Genomic DNA, 25,049 nt, shown 5'->3' on the forward strand with positions numbered 1-25,049 from the left:
AGGGCAGAAAGAGTTAGGTAAGTAAATAGTTTTTAGTAAAAATAATGAAAAACAACCCAAAGTCTCCATCTTAGTCATAATATAATTTCTCAGGTGCATGAGATGCAAACATTTTTGCTTAATGCCCAATTGACAGTTAACTTAAAGAAAAAAAAAAAAAAAAGTTATCCTCCAATGGATTTCTAGTTATGGCGGCATCATGTGTTGTCGAGTAGAGAGAGTCTCATAGGCTTTTCTTGACTGTAATCATTCAGAAGCAGACTGCCAGGACTTTATATCCAGAGTTAATGGGTGGATTTGTACTACTGACCTTCAGGTTAGCAATTAATTGCAAACCACTTATGCCAACTAAAGTCCTGGCAGATAAATGTATATATTAAAATTATATGTTTATTTTACTCTTTCTTAAATTATCAACTTTGTAAAATGTCTTACTAAATTCTTGATTTGATAGATGTTTGCCTTCATTTTCATTATTATTTCCTTACTATTTTCCAATTTATGATTGTTACATCATTGATTTTTATTTCTGACCTTATCTTTTTGTCATCACATAAGAAATTTCCATGTGTATGTCTAGTTCTAATAACTTTTATAGTGTTTCCTTATCTTTGTGTTATAAGAGAAGCAAATCTTTATGTCACTCATATCTTTAAAGCCAATTTTTACCACCATTTCTTTTACTTTTGCATTCAAGTGTCAGGTTTGATATAATTTACATTATTTTCTGTTACCATAGATGAATCTCTGGCATATTGTTTTGTTGAGAAGTGTCATTGAGTCAGTTCTGACTCATAGTGACTCTATATAGGGTTTCCAAGGAGCAACTTGTGGGTTTGAACTGATTGCCTTGTGGTTAGCAGTCTAGTATGTATCCTACAGTGCCAAACCAAGACCCCATAAAAATTTATATCAGAAGTCAAGTAAAACCAGTTGTTGGTGAAAACCAAAAAAAAATAAGACTAATATATTCATTATTATTTATTATTTTACTCTTTAATGGAACTGTGATGGTAAGAAAAATTATCTAAACTCAGGAATATCTGTAGCATTGAAATTTAGGAATCTACCAAAACAATCTGAAAGCTAACAGCTTGGGAAGTATTATGTTTCCTGTGAGTGTGAAAAAAGACATAATAGAATTTTGTTGGCATATTGTATGTTATTTCTGTTGTTGTTGTTAAGTGGCAGCAAGTAAGTATCAACACATAGAAACCCTTTATAGGATTTTTGAGGAATTGCTGGTGAGTTTGAGCAACCAACCTTGTGGTTCATACCAACCTTGTGGTTCAGTGCTTATCCTACAGTGCCACACCAGGACTCTGATGTATTGTATATAGGTTTTAATTCTGTAGATTGCAATACTTACTTTATAACTAAATGCTCTATAGGATAAGCACTGTACTACAAACCACAAGGTTGGTTTTACTAGCCCACCAGCTGCTCCTTTGGAAAAAGATGTGGTTTTCTGCTCTCTCAAATAATTTATAGGCTTGGAAACCGTATACAAGATCACTATGAGTTGAAATTGACTCCTAGCACTTAACAACTGAACAGCAAATTATTGCAAATATATTTATTTCATATCCATTATGGTGTTATGTTTTCTTCCCTAATAATTTTATTTGTTTGGTTTTGGAGAGTACTGAAGTTATTATAGTCAGACTAATAACTAGGATTGAGAAACTAATCCTAGCTTTGTTACTTGATAAATCTGTAACCAATAATAGCTCCCAAACATATCCAAATTCTAATCTCCAAAACCTGGGAATATGGCAAAAGGAATTTTGCAGCTGTGACAAAATTAAGGATATGGGGATGAGCAGATTGATTTAGATTATCTAGGTAGATGGTGAATGTGATTAGCTTTCAGACTAAGAAAGATGAGGAAGAAGGAGAGACAAACCAATTCTGAGTGTTCAGCCACTGAAGATTTATGAATTTTTCTGATAAGTTGAAGTTAGAGGAAAATTTGATTAAAGGTAAGGAGAGTACAAAAGCAAAGAATGGAATTATGTGGCTACAAACCAAGGGAGGTTTGCAGCCATCGAAAACTGGAAGAAACAAGGAATAGATTATCTTCTGGAATATACAGAGTTATACTATTGACACCTGCGTTTTAGCTTTATAAGATTTAATTGGACTTTCTGGCTAAACAATTAAGTAATTAGTTGTTTTATGCAAATATTTTTTTGGTAATTTGCTGTAAAATCAATAGAAAAGAAATGGAACTTGTGCACGTGTGTTTGTGTGAGAGTGCAAGGCAGTTGCAGGATAAGAGAGTATGTAATAAAGTTAATCATTATCATTATTACTACTGACTTAACCCAACTGTTTTTACATTAAATATATATTTTTAGATTAATTTTTTTCTTAGAGCCATACATTTTTAAATATATACCTAAAATAAATATTATCTTCATCCACATTTTACAGGTGAAGAATCTAAGTCTCACCAAGGTTAACTAACTTAGCCAAGACCACAATGTTAGATAATGATAGCTTTCTGTTTCTAATAAAGCTGTAAGTTTGCTCACATTTTACTTCTTTTTGACTACTATTATAAAAGTATATATATATATATATATATATATATATATATATACACACACACACGTATATATATATATGTATTCGCCATCATATTCCAAAAGCCTTAATTTAAGAATCTATATCTGCTTTAGTTCTTCTTACCTAATTTAGTCCATGACACATATATCATTCCCAAACTTTCCCAAATCAGAGATGAATTTCTCAATCTGATATAGAATATTACCCATTTAGAGAAGAGGCCTTAAAAATGACTTGTTTCCTTGGTAGTCTCAAAAATTTAATGTTACATATGTAACATTATACAATCTTGAACTGAAATTTTATAGTCATATTTGGACATTTTGTAATTACAAGAACAAAATTTACTAGTTGAAAGAAAACCAGACTTGAAAATAAGCATACCTAAGTTTAAATTATATTTTTACCACAGTGCAACCAATATTTTTGAGAAAAATCTCTTATCTCGTTAAGCCCCAGTTTCCTCATCTTTAAGCTGAAAAAACACAAAGCAAAACCCACTGCCATTGAGACAACTGAGGTCATAGAGCCCCTGTATAGAGTTTCTGAAGTGGCACTATAGGATAAGCACTCAAACATAAGGTCGAACTGAAGGTTGGTGGTTTAAGCTCACCAGTCACTCCTTGGAAACCCTTTACAGGGTGGTTATGAGTCCAAATCGACTCGACAACACTTAACATCTTTCCAGGAGCAGAAAGCCTCATCTTTCATCTATGGAGTGGCTGGTGTGTTTGAACTGTTGACCTTGCTGTTATCAGAGTAGTACTTATTCCACAGTGCCACCAAGACTTCTGTAGAATAACAATAATAATATTTTTCATCCTTAATTATTTTAAAACATAACTGAAAATACGTGAAAGAAAATATTCAACATTGATTGGACAAATGTTAGGCATTAAATGGATATAATTTTCTCTGCTTTTTTTATCATGCTCAGGCAACATATATAATATCGAGAACATTACTGAATGGTGTGCTTCGTTGAAAATACACTAACACCTTTCCTTGTTATGAATTGAAGCATGCCTCTTTTGAGAATATTAATGCATTGTATGTTCATACTTATGCTAGAAATCTCAGTAGCTGCTTAAGTCTTAAATTATACCCATTTAAAAGGCAAAATATGTTTTACAAATGTTTTATCAAAGAAGTGATAAATCCTTAAAAAATGTGAATATGGCAATATATATCTCAAAGTTTTTTTGTGTCCTAATGAGTTATGGAAACTAATTTTCAAAAGAAAAATAACAAAACAAAACAAAAAACCCTTAATTTGAGAAAGAAAATAAGAAAAGGGGCTTTTTTTTACAATTATATATCCTGATTGTTCACCAAAATTGAATTATGGCTGTATGACCTCTCATTACTACTGGTATTTCCAAAGTAAATGTCAGGATTATACTTCAAAGAAAACCCAGTGTGCCATGTCACTTTCAATATTATAGGGTTGTGAAGCATATGATCACCATTCCTATAGCTTAAGATACAAACTGGTAAATTTCACCCCATATAACTGCTTTTGAGATGCACCCAAAAGACCATTATAATTGTGCTATTAGATAATTAGGATATTTTTTGCTATCTATCTGCTTATTATTGACATTTAAATATATTTTATTCTTTCATAAGTTTTACTAAAATGCCATTACTATTATCACAATGATGCTATTATATACTCAACATTTAATAATTTAGAACACCAGCATGTCTAAAATGATCTCTAAAAGAGATTATAAGGAATGATTCAAGTCTCCTGTGTTAGAGTGAACTTGACTCTATTTTATGGTCACCCAATGCAATGTGCTCTTCAGTGACCTCACTTTAAATGATAAAAGCAAATGCCTTTGCAGTTTTCAGTTGCATTAGATCAAAATCACACTCACTATGCATTATTTACTTCTTCAAACATCTTTAGGAAGTTTCTAAGCTAAAATAAAGCTTCAACCATAAACTCAACAACTATTGCTTGAAAGAATTAGCTTGAATTTAGGCCTTAATATTCCTGGTATGATGCTGTAGGATCAGCACTGGACTGCAAAACACAAAGTTGGCAGTTCAAACCTAACAGTTGCTCCTTGGAAATCCTATACAGGGTCACTATGATTTGGAACCAACTCTGTGGCACTTAACAATAACAGCAACAATACCATTTGCACAAATGAATGTGTCTGCATATTGCTGGCATTGTTAGGTGCCGTGGAGTTGGTTCTGATCATAGAGACGCTACACACAACACAAGGAATCAATGCCTGGTACTACTTCATCTTCACAATTTTATGATTGAAAATATTGCTGCTGCAAGTGTGTCAATCCATCTCCTTGAGAGTCTGAGTCTTTTGTACTAACATGAATATTTATTACTCTCCCCTGCCCTCCAGTAAACTTCAAAGAATATTTTATCAAGATAACTTTTTCTTAGCTTTTTACAACAATGCTCTCAAACAACATTTATCATTTTGAGACTGACCAATTTCACTGATGTCATCCACATTTATTCAGGTTCTGAGATGTACACTTTAACAAGCATCATGTCCTTCTCCTGTGACTGGTCCCTCTTAACAATATGCCCAAAGTATGAGAAATGAAGGCTCACCATCCTAGGTTCTAAGGAGCATCCTGGCTGTATTTTCTTCCAACACAGATTTAATTGTTCTTCTAGCAGTCAATGAACTTTTAATATTCTTCTCAAACCACGACAACACAAATTCATCAATTCTTCTATGGCTTTCCTTATTCATTCTCCAACTTTCACATCCATGTGAGGTGGTTGAAAATACTATGGCCTGGATCAGGTACACTTTATTACTCAAACTGATATCTTTGCTCAAAAATATTTTGAAGAGGTCTTCTGCAATAGATTTTCACAATGCAATATGTTGATTTCTTGACTGCTGCTTACATTAAGTGTGTGTTGGTTGTGGGTCTAAACAAAATGAAGCCGTTGGCAGCTTAAATATTTTCTCCATTTATTTATTCACTATTTATCAGTCTACTTCTGAGGCTCTTTGTTTCCTTTGCACTGAGGTGCAGTCCATACTGAAGGCTGTAGTCTATGATCTTTATTAATAAACATTTTAAGAACTCTTCACTTCTGGCAAGCAAGATTTTATCATCTTCACAACAAAAAAATTTTAATGAGTTTTCCACCAATCCTGATGTCACATTCTTCTTCATATAATTGTATTGTCTACTCAGTTTAGAGTTTGAATAAGAATGGTGAATGGATACAACCCTGGAACAATTGTCAACCATAAATCATATACCAAGCAGAGCAGATCATCAGTTTTCCATTCAACAAATCATGTATGTTGCTTCTTTAAAATGATTGCAATTCCCTCCATGTACTATAAGCTTGCATTCTTCCTTGTGTTTCACGCTGCCTTTATCTGCTAACCTCCCTCTTGTTGTATATTGCCTACTCCATCTGCCACCAATGTTAACACGTGTCTATATTCTAGCACATGAATATTTATTACTCTCCTCTGCCCTCCAGTAAACTTCAAAGAATATTTTATCAAGATAACTTTTTCTTAGCTTTTTACAACACTGCTCTCAAACAACATTTATCATTTTAAGACTGACCAACTTCTCATGTTGTGAGATGTCTTGCAGATTCATCATTATTCTTCAACGTTGCCTAGTACTCCATTAAGTGTATGTACAAAAAACTGTTTAACCACTCTTTTGTTGATGGACATTTAGGTTGTCTTCCTTTTTTTATGAGTCTTTGTAGACAATGTTTTGAATAATCCTGTTTTCTAGTGCATTCTGCTACTCTCTGTCTCTGGACTGGTGAATTTCATCCATTTACATTCAGTGCAATTATCAAAGGTATGAATGGATTGCTGTCATTTTGTTGTGTGTTTTTCTGTGGTGCTGCTTATTTCCTTGTTCCACATAATTTTCATTGCAAGTTAATTTTTTTTGTGGGGTTCTTTTTTATTTTCATTTCTTTTGTGTTAATGTCTACTAAATCATTATTCTTTTCCTCATTTATATTTATTTTTCTTAAATCTTAAGTATTTTATTTTAATATAAACATTTTATTTTAGCTTATTATTATAACAATCTTTTGAACTGGAGTAGCATTTGTTTCTTTGAGTTTGAACTCCCTAAATCAAATTTTTAATTTACTTTTATCGTGAATTGAGTAACAGTTTACATAAGAGAATATCGATTTTATACCATCATTTCATCACAACGATTACAATCTCCTCTGTGCATCATTCAACAGTATTTGCTTCTATTGCCTCTGGTTTTGTTTTTTGGGGTTTGTTTGGGTGGTATCACCAAAAATACTCTGGAATATATAATAATTTAAACAACCAAAGAGCACATTCTGCAAGCCTGACAATTTTCTTTGAAGTAATCCTGTCATTTATTAATTTCCCACATTTAAAACAACCTGTTTTATCTTGAAACTTATTTAACTTTCTCAGTTTGGAAGTTCTACGCTAGTCCCTCTTTTTGCTTTGTAGTTGACTTCATTTTAAATTCATACTTCTTGTTCCCTATTTTTGGTCTTATAGTTTCTCTCTCTCTTTTTTTAATGTAAATACTTGTAAGTCTGGATTGAATTTTGAACGATTTTGTCATGTATGTATATCTCAGGTTGTTGTATGCTGTGGTTGAGCCTCAGTCCCGTGATCACCCTTTAGTATTTTTAGTGAAGTTGGTCTGATTATTACAGATTCCTATAATGTAGTTTATCTTGAAATGTCCTAATTTCACCACCATATTTCATGGACAGCTTTGCTTGGTATATGATTTATGGTTGGCAATTTTTTCCTTCCAAAGTTTTGTATATGTCATCCCATTGCCTTCTTGTCTGCCTGCTTTCTGCTGAGAATATAGAGCTTAGTCTTATTTGTTCTCCTTTGTAGGTAACTTTTTTGTTTTCCCAAGCTTACTTCAGGATTCTTTCCTTGTCTTGGGTTTGAAAATTTTGATTATGGTATGTTTTGTTGATCTTTGGGGGGCGTTCTATTCTGTTTGTGGTTTGTTTAGCTTTTTGTTTGCTTATCTTCTCGTCTTTCACGATGTTAGGGAAGCTTTCTATGAACAACTCTTCAACAATTTCCTCTGTACTTTTTATTTTCTGTTTCTGTTCTGGAGTTTTTCTTACCAGTATGTTATTCCTATTCATGGTGTCCCACATAACTCTTAGACTTTCTACTGATTTTTTCATTCTTTTTTTCAGATTGTTCTTCAGCATACTAGTATTTACAGTTTAATCCTCAAGCTCACTATTTCATATTTCCATTGCTTAGTATCTAGTGCTTTATCATTTCAGTGCATTCGTTGAAATTCTTTTTCAGTTAGTTCTAGTGCCTTTTTGTCCTCAAAATCATATTCTGGAACTACATCTTAGTCATTTGATTGAGCCATTCTCTGTTGTTTCTTAGTGTAAGCTAAAATCGTCTCTTGTTTCCAGGACATTATGGCATTGTTGTATTTGCATTTATTTGATTGATTATATCTTTATGTGTTCCTAGGCTCTTGCCAGCTATCTCCTTTGGGTACAGCTAGAGAATGGAAGTGTGTGCACTGTTCTTGATTCGCCATTTGTGCACCTCAGTTTTGCGTGGTTTTGGCTGATATTGGCTGCTGTCTACCACTGACAAGGTGTTTTAGGAACTGATATTGGTCCTTTCCCAGTGGAAAGAGCTGCAGAGAGTTCAGTTGTGGCTGGACTTGTGGACAGGTTGTTGTCTCCTTTTGGGTGGGAAAGAGGAGACTATCTCTCAACACACACACAAGAAAACAACACATAATAAACAAACAAAAAAACCAATGAAAAGAAAAAATAATAAAGGAGAAAAAAACAGGAAGCAACTAGAGAAAAGGTTATAATAACTGAGTAGAAAAGAAGGACAGGAAAATAGAGCTGTAGAATACAAAAAAAGAAGAGAAAAAATAAAAGGAAGAAATAAAATATAAAACAAATGATTTTTTAAAGTGGGAAGATGAAAACAGAGAGTAAAATAATAAAAAGAAAATGAGAAATGGAGGCAGAAAAAAGAAGGAAAAATGAAAGTGGAGATTGACAGGATAAACTTTAAGGGAATGTAAAAATAAAAAGATGGAGAAAAAAGAATAAATCAACAAAGCCAATGAAACAATGAATGGCAAAAAACCAAAAAGAAGTGAAGTTGTAGGATCCAGAAAGGAGAAAACTCTAGGGGACTACTGCCAGCCAAGGAGCTCAAGAGGTGCATGCTGGAGGAATGTGATAGCGGAGTTGTTGCTCTGGTTGGAGTTCCTTTAGGCCTAGTTATTTATGGTCAGGGCACTTAATGTGGAAGTAGTTCTTAGAGGCCTTTGATTGATATGGTTTCAGTGCCTGTTAGGACCATAAGAATCTGTGACAGGATGGCTGGTTATGATAGTTTTGGCTATAATAATGTTGGTCTGGTGGCTCAGTGGACTCTACAGGTCTAGGGCCAAGCACTCCTGAATCCGGTCATCAAAGCAACACATTTGGCCCTGCCTTACAACCACTTGGCTTGGAATTCCTGGAGGGCAGGGTCTGCACTGGGGGGTGCATGAAGGTGTAAACTTGCCATACCTCTGGTCACCTGGAGACTGAGGAAAAAAGAAGGAATCACACCTTTCCTGTCACCTGTGTGGATCTGCTGTGCCAGACCACCTTCTGTTGCCAAAGCTAATCACAAAATTCAAAATGGTAACACCACATCTGGTTAGGTATTCATAAGACACTCTCCTTCTCTTGCCTTCCCAATCCAGTTTACCTTTCCAGCAAGCACTCAATCCATTTCTCTAAACTTTCCTCTGAAGTTCAGGTTCCAGGATTTTCATCTATGTCTATTGTACCTTCATTGTAGAGAGTCTGTGTAGTGTGTCTACTTTGTCTGCCTTCTTGCCGTAAGACACCTTCTTCAGTTTTACTTTTGGAACCACTTTTTAATGATCTTCATCAAAATTTTACTTGGGTGTGTTATTAATTATATTGTTCAGTGATTATCACATGCCACTGGAATACTCATCTTTTGAGTGTTCACAAATATAGATCTCTATAGATCTCTTCCAATCAGTTGGCCATGTAACTGTCTTCCAAATACCTTGCCATAAAGGAGTGAGCATTTCCAGTGCTACACAAATTTACTGAAGATTTCTATTTGTATCTATTTCTGAAGTCTTATTTTTTGGCAATGCTGTGCTGATTGGAATTCTTCCTTCAATACCATCAGTGTTACCTCTTGAAATGGTTGAACATTTTTTTTTTTTTTTTTTGGTACAATGACTCTATACTCCTGCCTTGTTTTGACGGTTTTGTATCATTCAATATTTTACACAAGGAATCCTTCAATATTGCAACCTGAGGCTTGAATTTTTCCTTCAGTTATTTTCAACTTGAGAAATGTATTCTTTCCTTTTGGTTTCTTAACTCTTGGTCTCTGATTATTTCATTATAATATTTGACTTTATCTTCTTGAGCCTCCCTTTGAAAATTTTGCTTCAGCACTTTTACTTCCTCCTTTCTTCCATTTACTTAGCTTCTCTATGCTGGAGAGTTAGTTTCAGTCTCTTGTGACACTTATTTTGGTCTCTTTATTCCTAATCTTTTCAATGACATTTTTCTGTCTTCTTTAAGTAACCCCACAACACTCCTGGTCTTTTGTCATTAGTGTCTAATGCATCAAAGCTATTCTTGAGATTGTCTCTAAATTCAGGGTGGGATATATTCAAGGTCATATTTTGACTTTTTGGCACTTGTTGTCATTTTCCTCAGCTTCAGCTTAAACTTGCATATAAACACAGTATGACCCTAGTCTTGTTTTGACTGATGATATTGAATTTTTTCACCATCTTTTCCAACAGATGTAGTCAGTTTGATTTCCATGCATTCCATCTGGTGAGGTCCAGGTGAACTGTCACCTTTTCTGTTGTATACAAAGGTATTTGAAATGACGATTTGTTGGTCTTCCAACATTGTATCCTGTGCTCTCTATTATCATTTCTATCACCAAGGCCATATTTTCTAACTACTGATCCTTTCTCTGTGTTTCTAACCTTAACATTCCAGTATTTATCACCAGTAATTATCACACTGATAATTCACCAGTAATTATCAAGGCATCCTGATCACAAATTTGACCAATTTCATAGTAAAGAAATTGGTAAAATTCTTCAATGTCATCATCACTGAATTTAGTGGTTGATATGTAAATTTGAATACTACTACTTCATTGATCTTCCTTGTAGACCTATGGATATTATCCAATCACAGACAGCACTGTACTTCAAAGTAGTCCTTGAAATGTTCCATTGGATGAAGCACAATGCCACTCCTTTTCACTGTTTCTTTCCTGGCATAGTAAACTATATGATTGGCTCAAAATGGTTAATAATTTATTCTTGTAATTTGATTAATAATGCATAAATGGTTAATGGACAGGTATCACCAACTTGACTGACCTAATTTAGCTACCTATCCTGTGGAAACAACTTTCCATTGTATCTAATTTGTTCAATGCCTGTTCATAAGCAGTTAAATGTTAAAGGTTAAAATGTCACCTTGGACCCCAAGTTTACACAATAAATAAATCGAACTTGCACAATCAGCCGCTGTATACTTAAAAACATCTGCCCTAAATGCTTTCTTGGATTATAAGCAGAGAATTTACAAAGAAAAACAAGATAAAAAATCCATCATCAGTGCTTTTTATTAATGGTCATATCTCTATGCTGATATATCAAAAATACATTTGGACAAGTAAAGAAAAATATACCCTAGTTCATTTCTTAAATATCTTATCCCTTAAATTCCACATTGATAAATCTTATAGTTCATGAGAAACATTGTGACAACATATGCATTATGTAATGTACACTATATATATTGAAAGGTAAATCAAATAGAATAGGACCTAAAATTCTGGGAAATGCCATTCAATTCTATGTCTGTATTATTAATATACACAACTCTGGAAGTAAAAGAATCTTGCAATATTTCCAGGATGATAATAAGTTTCTCACAGTAAATAAAATTAGCCCATGCAACCCAGGGCAGCTACACACAAATGGTCAGCTCCTATAAAACAATAGCAGTCCATTGCAATATACTAATGTCTAGGATATCAGTCTTTTCCTGTGATCCATTTCATTTTTGATTAACTTCTAATTTTCATAGACTCACACTTGTGCATTCCATGTTTCAATTATTATTGAATGTTTACAGCTGCTTCTTCTCATATTGAGTTGTGTCCCATCAGCAAATAGAGGTTCTGAAACTTGGTTTATGTCATTATGTTCAACTCCTCTTTGAGAAGGCAGCTCTTCCCCAATTGTACTTTAATAAGCTTCCAACTTGAGGGGCTCATCTTCTGTGACTACATTTGACAGGATTTTGCTGCTTTTCAGAATTGGCTCATCTTCTGGTACTGTATCTGACAATGTTTTGCTATTCATTGTTGTTGCTGTTAAGTGCTGTCAAGTCATATCTGAATGACGTCAGCCTTGGGGTCACAGCCCAAAAATTAACTTCTGCAGGACCCTTTACTCTGGACTATCTAGCAAGAAAATAGCAGGCCCATCAGGCCTGACAGACAAACTATTGAACAATCTGTAAAAACCCAACATAAAAGAATGACACCATCTCAAGAATTATGCTGTGCACATGCAGATACCTAACTGACCTTCAGAGACATATTTTTGTCTCTTTTTCCCATTAACTTCTCAATATCTATCTGCACACCTCCATGGTAGTGATAGAGGAGGGGCCTGAGTGAGTGAACACCACCACACACTGCTGGAGGCTTCTACCATGCATACACACTGCCTGTGTAGCAAGGTGACTGGACAGTCGGCCACAGTTTTATTTTTGTTTCAAAGTGGTGGTTTTTGTCTCCACTTTTACATTGCTTCTGCTTTGGGTCCTACTGATCACACATTTTTCCTGAAGGTGGGAGATTTTTCTCCCTCCATTACGCAAGAAGAGACAGCAATTGTGGCCATGTAGCAAGCTACAAGCATATCCCATAATATTCCACCATTGAGACAAGAGCCAATAACAGCTGCTAAGCATTACATACGAACAGGGAAGCCTATCTCCTGATCACAGCCACAAGGAGACACTCAGTAAGCTTAATAACACAACAACAAACATCCATTTAAGCATTAAAAAACCCACATAACTACTGGAAATGAAAAACAAAAGATCTCAAACACAAAAATGATTTCAAAACATGTCCAAAAACAAAAGAGAGTAACTGAGACAAATGCACTGGAGACAAACAAAGGCTCCCCAGAAGAGGAAGAGCAGGTTTTGGATTTGCCTGAGAAGGAGATCAGAATGATGTGGAAACAAAATGAAATGCTCTATAAAGGGATAGAGGAAAACAAGGAAAAAGTCAGGAAAGTACTACAAGAGCAATCAAACAAGATTGATACAGCAATGGAAACAATTCAAAGCCTGCAGATAGAGGTCCATATGATTAATAATAAGATATCTCCACAGAGGAGAGAGTTGAAGAGCTTCTGGAAGAAAATTTCCCTAACATCTTGAAAGATGAGAAGATAAACATTCAAGAAGCCACTTGTACTCCAGGAAGGATAGACCCCAAAGGAAAGTCACCAAGACATATAATAATGTTGTTGTTGTTGTTAAGTGCCATCGAGTCGGTTCCGACCCACAGCGACCCTGTACAGGGTTTTTGAGTGTGTAAATCTTTATGGGAGTAGAAAACCTCATCTTTCTCCCACAAAATCAAAGACAAGAAGAGAATCCTAAAAGCAGCCAAGAAGAAGAGAAGTGTTACTTACAAAGGCAAGCAAACCAGATTAAGCTCTGACTATTCAGCACAAACCATGAATGCAAGAAGGCAATGGGGAGACATATACAAAACCCTAAAAGAAAAAAAACTGCCAACCAAGAATTTTCTATCCAGTAAGACTATCAATCAAATATGATGGTGCAATCAAAACATTCCAGGATAAACAGAATCTAAGAGATTTTTTCAAAAACAATCCAGCACTTCAAAACATCCTAAAGGGAGTTCTGTGGACTGAAAACCAACAGGAACAGACAAGAACCAGAGATTGACAGGCGTGGCAACACCACCTGGAACTCAATCGATGGCAGAGTTGAGAACAGAAAAAATCTACAATAACAAATTCAAAGGAGAAGGGAGGTCAACCAAAGATCAAAATAATATCAATGTCAAAGAAGGGATAAATGTAGGAACAGAGATCCAGGTGGTGAGGAGGTCAGGTAGATTACAGGATTCAATAGATTCTCTTAAATGGATAGAAAAGTTAATAAACAATAAGATAAACCCAAAGAAAGTGAATACTTCACAACTTGCCATGAAAATGAACCTTCAAGCAGAACAAGCAAACATGAAATCTAAGAAGAAGCTGACAAACAGCACAAAAAACACAAATTGAGCACAAGAAGGCATACAGATGAAAATATTAAACAGCACTATCAACAAATTAATATAATGGCAGCAATCAATTCATACCTATCAATAATTACATTGAAAGTCAATGGGTTGAATGCACCCAGCAATATGGCAAGACCTGGGGACTCCTGGGCCCAGAGGCAGTGACATGGCCACAGAGGACTTGAGAGGAGAGTGAAGCATCCAGCTGATGTGAATTGAGGGGGAGATGCACAAGAACACCCATACTTGCAGATAGTACCCACTTGACCTTGCTTTGATGGCTGGATGATCAGAACTCGACTAGAAAAAGACAGAAGAGGGGGGAAAAAAGAAGAGTCACCTGCTACAATTTGATGAACTTTACCTATACTTATGGATGTAGTAACTCAAAAAAGTGAACAAATCTTTACAACGAGGATCACTCCCACCCCCTCGGTACATAGGGTTGACAGGGATGGGCAACAATGACATTGGCTATCCAAAACGGGTGGTGGTGGGTGTTATAAACGCAAGAAGTGACTGGCTTACAAACTTTCAAGAGGGAGCCTAGTTCCAGATGGGGCGGGGGAAGGTAGAATCACCACTGAATGATTTCCAATCCGTTGGGACTGGGCTGGCAAAATGAAATGAGAATAAGATTCTTGTGGTACAATAGTGAATAATTGCCATCAGTTCTGACTGTGAGGCTAGGAAATATAGAGATAGATGTTTTTTGACAAAAGGAGGAGAATGATTGATTTTGCAGCCCAGGAGCAGAGGTCTCTGGGACCATCAAGTGAGAAGAATGGAGAGTGGGATCCTACTCGGAGAGGGAGTGATGCCAGAAATGGAGACAGAGAAGATGACATGGACAGATGGAGTGGCTGGGGACACTGGACTCAGTGCAGGAGAAGGGTTGTGTGCTGGAGGCCAGGGGTGGGGAGATTAGGCTGGGCCTGTGTGGTGTACCCTTTGGGGTTATTTGATGATGCGTGGAGGGAACTGTAATCATTGCAATGAAACAAAATATGATAGGGTAAGGATAAGTCTGATGTTCTCCCATGTAAACCTCAGAATAAAAACTTTTAAAAAAAAGTATATTGTTACATTAAAATATCAGGGAGTAATGAACCCCAGGGAGAAGATACGTACTGAAATTAAAATACCAAAGGGGAATCCTCTTTCAAGTGCCTGCCTAGAATAAGATGTAATTAATTTGAACATAAAAATAAGAAAATAAAACCCAGCCACTATTTAAACAGAAGAAAACATATTGAGAAGGAACAAAGAAGGAAAACATAAAGGAGGAAAAAACGAAAATTACTTTAAGATATTTTTATTATAAGTAGTATGAATGATGGTATTTTATTTTCATGAAGGATTCTTTTGCTTATGTTTATCAAAATAAGAAAAATTGCCTTTGTTGTATTTACATGCACTCATTTCACTTAGATTTAATATACATTAATAGCTAATAATGAAATCTCATCAAAAACTTTCAAAATCAGAGATAACTCTCACTGATATGTTGAACTTGATCACCTTTTTTATCTTTATATTACAGAACTCTATTTGAAAAAAACAAACATGTAACATTAGATAAAGCAATCAAGTGTTCATAATTATAATTATTTTGAATATGTGTCTATATTCGTATGTCGTGTGGCGCTGTGGGTTAATGTGCCAGACTGCAAAGCACTTTGAACTGCAAGGTCGGCGGTTCAAGCTCAGCAGCTGCTCCTTGGAAACCCTATACAGGGTCGCTATGAGTCATAACTTACTCGATGGCACTTAACAACATCAACAATGTCTCTCTATATATATCATTGTCATTTTTTTTTTTTTTTACTGTATAAAACGGTATCATTTTATTTTGTATACTTTAATATCAGAACAAAATAAACAACAACAAAAAAACCACAATACACAACATCTAACCATACTCCCAAATAAGGGAGGGGTAACAGGGCCTGAGGGCCTTATATCCTGCCTTATTACACACAAGGCCCAGGAGAAAAAATAATCACTAGTTTATCAGCAGATGGAGCCAGGTGGGGCAGGGCCACTCAAGGCTTTTGTGGGAACCACAGGGTAACTACAGAGGACACAAGTTTTGAAGGTAGAAATGACTAATCTACTTCTTCCATGCGAGATGCATCCTCATCACTCTCAAGGGGGGGGGATCTCATCAGGAACAGCAGTACTGGGCTCCTCAGCTGTCACTTCATCTTCATCAATGCCTAAACCCAACTTGATCATGCGGTAGATGCGGTTGGAGTGGGTCTAGGGATCCTCAAGGGAGAAGCCAGAAGAGAGCAGTGCAGTTTCAAAGAGCAGGACCACTAGGTCCTTGACAGCCTTGTCATTCTTGTCTGCTTCAGCCTTCTGCCTCAGTGTCTCCACAATGGGGTGATCTGGGTTGATCTCCAGGTGCTTTTTGGCCATCATGTAGCCCATTGTAGAGTTGTCTCACAGTGCCTGGGCTTTCATGATCCGTTCCATATTGGCCGTCCAGCCATATGTGCTAGTCACAATGCAACAGGGTGAAGACACAAGTCTATTGGAGATTGTTACCTTCTCAACCTTCTTATCCAAGTTTTCTTTCATGAGCTTACAGAGGTTCTCAAACTTGGCCTTGCTCTCTTCCATTTTCTTTTTCTCCTCTTCATCCTGTGGGAGCTCTAGGCCTTCCTTGGTAACTGAGACCAAGGTCTTCCCATCAAATTCCCTGAGCTGCTGCACACAGTACTCGTCGATAGGCTCAGTCATATAAACTACCTCAAAGCCCCACTTTCGTACTCGCTCCACAAATGCAGAATTGGCTACCTGCTCTTTGCTTTCACCAGTGATATAATAGATGGACTTCTGGGTTTCTTTCATGCGAGAAACGTACTCAGAGAGAGAAGTCATTTCATCTCCAGACTGTGAAGTGTGATAGCGCAGCAGCTCAGAAAGGCGTCGCCGGTTAGTAGAGTCCTCATGGATTCCAAGCTTTAAATTCTTAGAGAATGCCTCATAGAATTTCTTATAGTTCTCCTTGTCTTCTGCCAACTCAGAGAAGAGCTCAAGGCACTTCTTCACAATGTTTTTGCAGATAACCTTCAAGATTTTGCTCTGCTGGAGCATTTCCCGGGAAATGTTGAGGGGCAGGTCCTCGGAGTCCACCAGACCTTGGATGAAGTTGAGATATTCTGGTATTAACTCATCACAGCTGTCCACACGGCAGACATAAAGTTTAATGTTGTTCTTTTTCTTCTTATTCTCAAAGAGGTCAAAGGGAGCACGGCAGGGAATGAACAGCAATGCTCTGAATTCCAATTGACCTTCTACTGAGAAGTGCTTCTTTGCCAAGTGGTCTTCCCAGTCATTTGAAAGTCTCTGATAGAACTCCCCATATTCCTCCTGGGTAATGTCATCAGGATTTCTGGTCCAAATGGGATTGGTCTTGTTCAGTTCTTCACGGTCAATGTATTTCTCCTTGATTTTCTTGGTCTTCTTTTTCTTGTCCTTACCACTATCATCTTCCTCATCTGAGCCCACATCTTCAATCTTAGGCTTCTCTTCTTCATCCTTATCTTCTTCTTCTTTCTCACCTTTTTCCTCCTCTGCCTCATCATCACTGATTTCCTTTTCTCGTTCCTTCTCCAGATAGAGGGTGATGGGATAGCCTATGAACTGTGAGTGCTTCTTCACCACTTCTTTCACTCGCCTCTCCTCTAGGTACTCTGTCTGGTCTTCTTTAAGGTGCAGAATCACTTTGGTACCCCGACCAATAGGTTCACCATGGTCAGCACGAACAGTAAAGGAACCTCCAGCAGAAGACTCCCACGCATACTGTTCATCATCATTATGCTTTGTGATCACAACCACTTTCTCTGCCACCAAATAGGCAGAATAAAAGCCAACACCAAATTGCCCAATCATAGAAATGTATGCACCAGCCTGCAGAGCCTCCATAAATGCTTTGGTGCCAGACTTGGCAATGGTTCCCAGATTATTTATGAGATCAGCCTTGGTCATGCCAATGCCGGTATCCACTAGAGTAAGAGTGCGCTCCTGGGGGTTGGGGATGATGTCGATTTTCAGCTCCTTACCACTATCTAACTTGGAAGGATCTGTTAAGCTCTCATAGCAAATCTTATCCAAGGCATCAGAAGCATTTGAGATCAACTCCTGGAGAAAAATTTCCTTGTTGGAATAGAAGGTATTGATGATGAGTGACATAAGTTGGGCAATCTCTGCCTGGAAGGCAAAGGTCTCCACCTCCTCCTCTCCATGGTGCACTTCCTCAGGCATCTTGAAGGGGAAGGGCTGCAAGAAGCAAACAGCAGTGGGAAAAGGCCAAGGACAGCTCGCACTACGCTCGTGGGGGTGACTCATCATTGTCATTTTTAAGTAAAAACCCATTGTCATCAAGCTTATTACAACTCACAAGAGACCCTGTAAGTCAGTGTAGACCCATAGGGTTTCCAAGGCTGTAACTTTTAAGGAAGAAGACTGCCACATCTTACTCCCATATCACACTTCAACCTTACTGCTAGTAGCTGAGTGCTTAATCACTGCACCACCAAGAGTTCACATTTTTAATTAGTCGGTAAAAATGTGGTGAAAAAGATGTCAATAAGATTTTCAGTTTTCACATACTTAGAAATATTTTTATCACTTCTTCAGCTATTAAAAAAAATTGTGAGAAGATGGAAAAATGTGTTTCCCCACTTCCTGTTGCAGTTAATTTGACAGATTGAACCCGTTTTTCTATTTAAAGAGCATTTATTCTGTGAAGGAAACATGATACAAACAACTCTTCAGTAATATACCTTTTCTTGTGCAACTCTGGCTGAGTAGGAAAATCTGTAATTCTCTACCGCTACTCTGAAACACATATCCCTTGAGTTTCCTTTGACTAATATAACTGAAGAAAATTATTCTCAAAATAGATTTACTTGTCTCAGAACATTAGAGAATTTTCCGTTAGCTCTGACATTGAAGAAAGGGAAAAAGAGATGTCAAAATGATCAGTTAGAGTTATCATAAGGATTATCTAGCACATATAATGACAGGCATATGGCTCTTGAATTTAAAATAAATCTTTATCTTTGTTGCGTTAAGTACTGTCCTTCAATACAGAGTGTGACTCCAATGTGCTGATTCCTTTTAGAACGAGCTCACTTGAGTCACACTCTGTATTGAAGGACAGTAGTTAACACAACAAAGTGATATTGGCAGTGATGCTGTCACTGTCCCAGGAGATAAGGAGTTAAAATCTTCTATGCATTTTTGCCTGTTCAAGAATGAAACCATTTAGCTGTTGCTCCACAAGTAGAACATTTATATTTGTACCATATCATTGGATTCATTGAACCCGGAACTACTTTTAAAATACTCTAACATATGCAGTGTTGTTGTTGCTAAATTCCATAGAGTTGAGTTGCTTCTGGCTCATTATGACCCTATATGGAGTTTCAGAGGTGAGACTGATGAGTTTGAACTGTCACTAGTGTTTACTCTACAGTGCCACACCAGGACCCAAAATGCACTTTAAATAGACTTTTTATTGTTGTTAAATTCATAGTTACGGTCTGTGAATCAGTCAGGAAGCAATAGTTTATGTTCTGGCAGCAAACAAACTGCCAATCAATCATTGATTTATAATCCAAGTGAATTTGTAGAAAGAAAACTTTTATTTAATGACCTTGTGAAATGTCTATCATAAATTGACTGTGAATGCTATTGATCTTAACCCATTATGGATCCAAGCTTACTAATGTTCCATCTTAACATGTATATATATGTTAGCTAAAAAAGTAAAAAAAAAAAAAAGAGTGGGCTTGGGCTATTCTGAATCTAAACCTTTCAGCTCAGAAATGGTACACATCACTTTTGTTCACATGTTATTGTATAAAACAAGCAACATAATTCAGAAGAAGCCCTGGTAGCATAGTGGTTTACACATTGGGCTTCAAACCACAATATCAGATTTTCAAATCCACCTGTTACTCCATAAGAGAAACATGAGGCTTTTTGCTCCTATAATGATTTACAACCTTAGAAACCCTACACAGGTTCACCATGAGTCGTAATGGATGATACGGCATGCAGCAATATTTAATACAGAGTGAGCAGGAAAGTGAATTCCTACCATACTCCTAAAATAGAGGTGACCCACATATATGGTGAATAGAACCACTGGCTATGTAGCTGGTTTTCTAAAGATTTTTAAGTAGCATAATTTCTACAAGGAGTATATTGCTATATGAGTTATGATTATTTCCAGTCAGTCAATTTTTATTCACCTACAAAAGGTATGTTTGCCATGAAGAAAAATGTTTAGATTCATGTACTTTAACTTGTTAAGCACTTAAATAATAAGCAAAAAATAATGATTTGTTTTTTGTTCTTTTGGTCACAATTGGAGAAGTCTTCCCTATTTTAAGGTTAACATATATATTTCATTAATTTTTCTATTTTTATCATCATTTTTCTTTCACCAAAATTTTCATTCAATTTTAATTTATATTGGTAGATGGTAAAAGGGAGAAATCTAACTGTGTTACTTCGAAAATTTCTATCCGTATGTCTCAAATATTAAACAGTAATATTTTCCTAATTGAATTAAAATAACTTCCATTATTATTTACTAAAATTTTGCATGCATTTTACTATATATCTGCACTTGCAAGCAAATCTATCTTTACTCTTTTATAACTTTGAGCTCATTGCTTATTCAAGAAATAAACACACTTAAAATTAATTTTCTCCGTTTAGTCAATTGACAGTTATTCAAATACTCTCACATTTTTCAGATGTTTCACTTTCTCTCTCTTTTTCCTCATTCCTCATTTTGGAAAAAGTTAAACCACTGTTTTTATACTACCTTTTCAATAGTGTTATAATTATAACATAAATAAAATATAATGTTGTATTAACTGCTGTTAATAGTGTTATCTTTTAGTTGACCAGAAATCTTATTGCAGCTCAGCTATTTGTTCTCTTTATCATAATACTATTTTTTTTTTTGAAAAGGAAAAATATAATTTTGAGTTTAAAATTTTCTCTTTGATAATACACATGCATTGAGAGCATGACATATTCAATAGCTGTTTAAATTTTTTATTCTCATTCACACATTGGCAATGATCACAGTTATTTTTTTTCTGTTGTGTTCACTGATATATTATTATTACTGGAACATTGTTTAACTCACAGTTGATGTTCAATAAATACTTATTAACTAAATTAATGAATAAATAAATTAGCAGGACTTCTGGTTTTGGAGGCAGTAGAGAAAGCCAGGTAGGGAAGTCTCCATTGTAGAGGGACTGGGAACTCATGGAGGAAGTGCTCACAGAGCAACTCCAGAGCTCACAATCTACCATAAGGTCCAGGACGTTAGTTTCCCACACTCGCAAGTGAAAAAATCACCATATTAAGGAAAATACTGCAAGTTATGACTCTGGAGATGGGACTCCCTCTGTGGCCACCCCGCCCTGGCATAGTTTAGAGGATGGGGATATAGCCAGACCCGCTTAGGGAACTGCGCTAAAAGCGGTGTAGAGACATTTGAAAAAAGAGGTGCAGGAGACTCTACACATTCCTCCCTCCTTTTCCCTATCACACCATCTTTGCTCAGCCCAGACGCCATCAGGTGGGACAGTTTACCCATGGTACAGTGAGAAGGAGCTTGGCGGCTACTTACGACATCAGCCTTGGAGACATAGCCCTAAAATTGAGTTGTGCAGGACCCTTGGTGGCTATGCTCTGTGGAGTTGGTTCCGACTCCAGGCAACCCTGCGCAGGGTTTCCGAGGCTGTAGGTCTTTGTGGAAGCAAGTGTCTCGCCTTTCTCCCATGATGCAGCTGGTGGTTTTGAGCTACTGACCTTGTGGTTCATGACCCCATTCGTTTCACTGCACTATCTGAGATCCTTGTGCAGGACCCTTATAAACAATCGGTAAAATCCCAACATGAAAGGACTCAACCAACTCAAGAATTGTGCTGTGCACACACAGATACATAACTGACCTTCAGAGACAAAAATAGTGGACAATCTTTCTCCCATTAACTTCTCAGTATCTACCTGCACACCTCCATGGTGGTGACTAGAGGAGGGGCCTGAGTGAGCAGACACCCCTAATAACTTCTGACGGCTTCTACCATGCACATACACTGCCTGTGCAGCATGGGCCAGTTGACCATAGCTTTATTTCTGTTCCAAAGTGGTGGTTTTTGTCTCTGCATTAATATTGCTTCTGATTTTGGTCCTTTTAATCACTCATCTTTCCTGGAGGTGGGAGCTTATTCTCCCTACGTTATCCAAGAAGTGACAGCAACAATGGCCATATAGCCAAGCTATATGCATATCCCATAATATTCTACCACAGAGACAAGAGCCAACAGCACCTGCTAAGCATTACATGTGAAAAAGGAAGCTTATCTCTTGATCATATTCACCAGGAGACATCCTGTAAGCTTAATAAATAACAACAACATCCACTTAAGCATTAAAAAAACCCACATAACTATTGGAAATGACGAACTAAAAACAACAAACAATATCAAAACATGTCCAAAAACAGAAGAGCATAGCTGAGACAAATGAGCTGGAGACAGGCAAAGGCTTTCTAGAAGAGGAAGAGCAGGTTTTGGATTTGCCTGAGAAAGAATTCAGAAGAATGATATGGAAATAAATTCAAATGCTCCAAAAAGGGGAGGAGGAAAACCAGGAAGAAGTCAGAAAAGTACTATGAGAGCAATCAAATACGATTGATACAACATTGGAAATAATTCAAAACCTGCAAAAAAGAGGTCCAGATGATTAATAATAAGATATCAGAAATGGACAATACACTGAAAGGAGCAGAATAGAAGAGATGGAAGCCAGAACTAGCAAGCTGGAAGACAAATCTCTCAATACTTTTAAGCTAGAAGAGCAAGCAGTAATAAGGATAAAAAAATCTGAAGAGAGTCTCTAAGATTTTTTGCTGGATAACATGAAGAGGAACAACTTCAGAATTATTGGCATTCCGGAACAGGAAAAATCAGAGAAGTCCAAAGAGAAGATAATTGAAAAGCTTCTGGGAGAAAATTCCCCTAACATCTTGAAAGATGAGAAGATAAACATTCAAGAAGCCAATGTACCCCAGGAAGAATAGACCCCAAAAGACAGTCACCAAGACATACAATAATCAAGTTTTCCAAAATCAAAGACAAGAAGAGAATAATAAGAGAGGACAGGGAGAAGAAAAATGTTACTTATAAAGGCAAGCAAATCAGATTAAGCTCTGACTATTCAAACAAACCATGCAGGCAAGAAGGCAATAGGGAGACATATACAAAACCCTACAAGAAAAGAAACTGCCAACCAAGAATTGTCTATCCAGCAAAACTATCAATTAAATACAATGGTGTAATCAAGACATTCTATGATAAACACATTCTGAGAGATTTAATCACAACAAACCCAGCACTTCAAAACAACCTAAAGGGAGTTATTTGTACTGAAAACCAACAAGAACAGACAACAACCAGAGATAGACAGGCGTGGCAACACCACCTGGAGCTCAGTCAACATATAGCAGGGTCCAAAACAGAACAAGACTACATCAAATTCAAAGGAGCTGGGAGGGCAATCGAAGATCAAAATTATATCAGTGTCAAAGAAGGGACAAACAAGAAGCCAAAAAGACCTACAGAAGTGGAAGGACATACCATGTTCCTGGATAGGAAGACTCAACATCGTGAAAATGTCAGTACTGCCCAAAGAAATGTACACATATAATGCAATCCCAATCCAGATTCCAACAACATTCTTCAAAGAGATGGAAAGACAATTACTAACTTTATAAGGAAAGTAAAGAGACCCAGGATATGCAATGCACTGCTTAAGGAGAAGAACAAGGTTGGAGGTCTCTCACTCCCCAATTTCAAAATTTACTACATGGCTACAATGGTCAAAACAGCCTGGTAGTGGTACAATGAGAGATACATTGATCAATGGAACAGAATCGAGAATCCAGAAATTAACTCATCTACATACAGCCAAATGAATTTGGACAAAGTGTCAGGCATATTACATGGGGTGGAGAGAGTCTCTTTAACAAATGGTGCTAGCAGAACTGGAAAGCAATATGCAAAAGATTGAAACAAGACCTTTACATCACGCCCTATACAAAAATGAACTCAGCATGGATTAAAGATCTCAATGTGAATCTCAAAATTATGAAGGTCATCAATGAAAAAATAGGAACAAACGTGAGGACACTAATTCAGGGCATATACAGACTCCCAATCATTTTGAAAAATACACAAACAAAAATAGACAAAATATATGAGTGGGATACACTAAAAATTAAAAACCTAAGTGCATCAAAAGACTTCACCAAAAGAGTAACAAGGGAACCCACATAATGGGAAAAAATCTTTTGCTACGACATATCAGATAAGGGACTCATTTCTAAAATATATAGGAAACTACAACACCTCTACAAGACAAAGACAAATAACCCAATCAAAAAATAGGCACAGGACTTGAACAGACACTTCACCAAGGAGGAGATCTGGGCAGCCAATAAACATATGAAGTAATGTTCACAATCAGAGAAATGCAAATCAAATAACAATGAGATATCAGCTCACGCCAGCAATAACAACAAAGATCAAAAAGGCAGAGGACAACAAATGCTGGTGAGGATGCAGAAAGACTGGGACTCTCCTACATTGTTGGTGGGACTGAAAAATGGTCCAAACACTCTGGAAAGCCATATGGCGCTACCTCAGAAGGTTGGAAATAGAAATAGCTTATGATGCAGCAATTCCTCTACTTGGTATTTACCTACAAGAAATACAAGCCATAACATGAGTAGATATATGCACACCAATGTTCATAGCAGCACTATTTATGATAGTAAAAAAAATGGAGACAACCAAAATGCCCATCAATTGAAGAATGGATAAACAAACTGTGGTGCATGCACACATGGAATACTATGGTACCTTGAAGAACAATAAGGAAGCTGCAAGCCATTGTATAACATGGATGAACATTGAGGACATTATGCTGAGTAAAATTAGTCACAAAAGGAGAAATACTGCA

The 25,049-nt window shown here is 36.6% G+C and overlaps 1 pseudogene; it reads right to left on the bottom strand.

The window, feature by feature from the left end:
• Window positions 1-16,087: 16,087 nt before the first annotated feature.
• Window positions 16,088-18,254, bottom strand: LOC102826304 (annotated as a pseudogene).
• Between the last annotated feature and the right edge of the window lie 6,795 nt (window positions 18,255-25,049).

This window comes from Chrysochloris asiatica, unplaced genomic scaffold (assembly GCF_000296735.1).
Source record: "Chrysochloris asiatica unplaced genomic scaffold, ChrAsi1.0 scaffold00017, whole genome shotgun sequence".
In the NCBI taxonomy this organism is placed as follows: Eukaryota; Metazoa; Chordata; class Mammalia; order Afrosoricida; family Chrysochloridae; genus Chrysochloris; species Chrysochloris asiatica.